Source organism: Tribolium madens, unplaced genomic scaffold (genome assembly GCF_015345945.1).
Source record: "Tribolium madens isolate multiple individuals breed KSU strain unplaced genomic scaffold, Tmad_KSU_1.1 Scaffold_7;HRSCAF=85;Tcas5.2_LG10, whole genome shotgun sequence".
Lineage (NCBI taxonomy): Eukaryota > Metazoa > Arthropoda > Insecta > Coleoptera > Tenebrionidae > Tribolium > Tribolium madens.
The window spans coordinates 9,796,592-9,800,965 of record NW_025401050.1 but is presented as its reverse complement, the minus strand read 5'-3'; the positions used below and the strand labels follow the sequence as shown (position 1 = coordinate 9,800,965).

The 4,374-nt window shown below is 25.8% G+C and overlaps 1 protein-coding gene across 1 annotated transcript in view; it reads left to right on the top strand.

Moving 5' to 3' along the window:
- LOC123010057 overlaps window positions 1–4,374 on the top strand; it is a 75,414-nt gene that overhangs the window by 28,113 nt on the left and 42,927 nt on the right. The gene's annotated exons all lie outside the window — the stretch shown is intronic.

The following is a 4,374-nucleotide window of genomic DNA, read 5'->3' as shown; positions in this document are numbered from 1 at the left end:
AAAATGAATGAAAAAGTAAAAAGTAATAAATAAAGTAGAAAATACTGAATTTGTACAATAATCATAATTTTGTATGTAAAAAAAATGATTACATTTTTGTTTGAAACGTTTTTTTATTTTTTGAAAAAGTCAGTTTGATCCAGAGTTTTGCGTTTTTGTAGCGAAAAATTAAAGAAAAATTAAAAAAATATGAATAAAACAGTCAAAGTTAATTTTTTATACCAAATGAGTATAGAACCAAACGTTATTTGTTTAGAAAAATAAAAGCCAAAACACGTAGAAAAATATACCATTTATGAAACAACGATTTTTTCAAGTCTTTGCTACAAAATCAACAAATTAACAATAAAAATGCTAGAAATAGAGAATCAATACGTATGAAACAGCAAATACTTTGTTTTAAATGAATTAATAATTTTTTAGTAATTATTTACAAAATAAGGAAAATAAAACAAAAAAACATCAAAATAACAAGTTTTTTAGCGTCTCTTGCTCTTAATTACCCCAAATCTTCTCTAATTAAAACTTTCTAAATTTTCCATGCAATCAAAGAAAAAATTGTAAAAATTTTTAAAATATTAAAATAAAAAGTTAAATCTTTTAGTGTTTTTTTACTTTCTAAAACCATTAATAAAAAAACTAAAAACAAATAAACAAAAACATAACAAAACCTACATAAAAGGAGTAGACAGAAAACAAAAATAAAAAAATTGGTCAAATGTTAGAAAAAACATGAAACTGCCATAAAAGGTAAAAAGAAAAAAAATAAATAAAATCAAAGATAAAACGATAAAGTTTTGTTCAAAACAAAAAAGAAAAAGAATTATTATCTATTTTCCCATCATTTTTGCTCTAGATTAAAGAAAAATAAGACATAAATGAGAAAAAATTTAAATTATAAGATATATTCATAAAATATGCATTTTTCGTAGTTTTTACCCTCTCGAACGAAGAAAACCAAAATATAAATAAATCAAATAAAATACTCAAAAATTCACAACTCATGAAAACTATAAAAGAAAGACAAATTTAAATAAAAACAAAATTTGATTAATTGTATAGTAAGAAATAGTTTTTAAAGTGGTACGAAATAAGAAAAACATGCAACAAATAAAAAATAGAAAAATAAAAGCCAAAAAAAAATATACTACTTATGAAACAACCATTTTTTCAAGTCAAAATCAACAAATTAACAACAAAAACGCTAATTATTTTGAAATTGAGAATCAATATTTTGTTTTAAATGAATTACAAGTTTTTTTGCGTCTTTTGCTCATCTCATCTCTTAATCTCCTCCAATTAAAACCTCCCAAATTCCGTCCAATCAAAGAAGCCGAAAACAATAACCCGACGAAGGAGTGTCCCCTATCATTAGTTCCGGTCCTGGATTCTTCAACTTAGTCAGTCGAGTGCTTTCCCAAGTCCGGATCGATGAAATTCCGGTGGTTAATCTGTTTGAATAAAGTGTCTCGTGTTTTAAACCGGAGGAAAAAGCGCATTGGTAAGTAGCAAAAGCGCACTTCCGGTCTCTTTGGTATAATGAAGCGTGGATCCAGTGGACATTGAATTTCAAGGCCCGGTAATTAATTCATCACGGCTCTGTATTGGATATTTTACGTTTACAACTTCCGATTGCACAAAAATTGTGTCATTTCGCGTATTGTCGAATTTAAGGAGCGACTCCGGTTACGCTCCGGTGGCTGCCGCTCCCTCCGGAAGAAGAGTGGGAAATATCTGATCTGTTTTGATCACACGACTGATAGTTGACGGCTTTTGGTGACATGGTTTGGTCATAATATCGCATTTTTGGCTTGTTTCTAACGTAAGTTTTTTTTTCTCTTGATTTGATTTATCGACGATTTTAACGGTTAAATAAACGCCCTCGTGTATTGTTTTTAGAGTAAAAATCAAACACAATGGGTAGGGACTCTATTGTTGCGGTTTTTTTATTATTTTATTGGTGTTTTAGTTGGGCAAAAATTTGAGACAAAATTGCAATTTTTTACACACAACACTCTGATCAAAATGAATTGTTGATCTAATATTTTTTAAATTATGAACAAAAAATGTGCTGGTTTATGTGTTAAATAGCAGCCTCGGCTACGCCTCGGCTGCGCATATACACTTACCGTTGAGTTAATAAAAAGATTTAATATTATTTTGTTAAAGAAAGGAACAAATTTCAAATTTTTAGACACCTTTTATTGACTTCTAATACATGCCATCCCTCGGCTTCGCCTCGGCCAGGTTCCATTTTCTACTCTTACAAAAATAAATGAAAAATAAATAAAATTTTGTTTAGTTTTTTCCAGTAACGTAAAGAAATTTGGATTTTTTATTATTTTTTTATTAGAGGAATAAACAAAATAAAAATTAAATTAAAAAACAAATATAATAAACAAATAAAAAAGTTGATAAATTTAAGAAATAGCAGCCTTAGTGTGTTAGTTTAATTTAATCGAAACTTGAGACAAAATAGCAATTTTTTTAGACAACACTGATAATAATTAATTATTTGTCTAATATTTTTTAAATTAAGCAAATTTCAAGTTATAAATTAAAGAATCTGAGTTTCTAATTTAAATTATGAACAAAATTAACAAAAATATCGCAAAAAATGTGCACAAATATTACTATGTTAAATTAATAAGAAGACTTGATATAATTTTGTTAAAGAAAATACCAAATTTCTAATTTTTAAACATCTTTTATAGGCTTTTAATACTTGCAATGCCTCGGCTTCGCCTCGGCGAAGTTCACTTTTTGACTGATGGATTCTATTATTTTCTTTTTTTTATTCAAATTGTTATTAAAATATGTTTTTCAGTTTTTGGTTTTAGTAAAAATTGGTGAAAATTTCAAAATTGTATTTTTGTAGGTATTACAATGAGGAAAATAAAAAGTTAAATAATATTTCAGTGTGTTTTACTTTCGAGAACAACAATAATAAAAAATAAAACAGACGAATAACAAAACAGAGATGCAAGAAGTAGAAAGAAATAGATCGATTTTCAGAAAAAAAAAACATGAAAAAACTAGAAAATAAGAAATAACCAAGACTAAAAAAAAACAAAATGGAAGAAATTGGACCTAAAACATGTGTAAATTTTTGTGATTTATGTTAAACATTTTTTTTATTTTTTCTATTAGAGGAATAAATAAAATAAAAAATACTGAAATAGCATAATAATTAAACAAATAAAATAAATAATCAAAAATCGTTAAATTTGAGAAATGGCAGGCTGGTGTTTTAGTTTGCCAAAAATTTAATCAAAACTTGAAACAAAGTTGCCGTTTTTTAGACAACACTTTTATAAAAATGAATTATTTGTCTCCTATTTTTTAAATTAAGTAAATTTAAAAATTTTCTCGAAAAATGAGTTTTTAATTTTAAATTATGAACAAAGAATATAGCAAAAAATGTGCAGATTTATGCATCAAATAGCAGCCTCGGCTACGCCTCGGCTGCGCATATGAACTTACCGTTACATTAACAAGAAGATTTAATATTATTTTGTTAAAGAAAAGACCAAATTTCTATTTTTTAGACACCTTATATAGACTTCTAATACTTGCAATGTCTCGGCTTCGCCTCGGCAATTCTTATTTTTTACTGTTAGGATTCTATTGTTTTATTTTTTTTATCAAAATAGTTATTAAAATTTGTTTTTTAGTTTTTAGTTGTAGTAAAAGTTTCAAAATTGTATTACAATGAGAAAAATAAAAAGTTAATTAATATTTCAGTGTGTTTTACTTTCTAAAACAAGAAATAAAAAAATTGAACGTAAACAGACAAATAACAAAGCTGTGTTGAGAGAAGGAGAAAAAAATAGATCGATTTATACAAAAAATATGAATAACCGAAAATTTGAATAGCCATGACTAAAAAAACAAAATTGGAGAAATTGGACCCAAAAAATGTGTAAATTTTTGTAATGCATTTATTTCCAATTTTTGAAAAATTGCAGCCTCGGCTGCGCATATAAACTTACAGTTAAATTAATAAAAAATTTAATGTTATTTCGCTAAAGGAAAGATCAAATTTCTAATTTTTAAACATGTTTTATAGACAACTAATACGTGTAATACATCGGCTTCGCCTCGGACAGGAGCATTTTTTATAGTTGGGACTCTATTTCACTTTGTTTTTTACTTTCTAAAATAAAAAATAGGAAAATTAAAAATAAAACAAAAACATAACAAAACTTTGATAAAAGAAAGTAGAAAAAATTAAAAATTGGTCAAATGGTAAAAATAAATTAAAATTGAAATAGCCATGATTAAAAAAGAACAAAAAGACAACAATTAAAAAACAGAAAGATTAAAAAGTAAAGAGTAAAAAGAATAAATAAGATTAAGATAAAAAATAGTCTC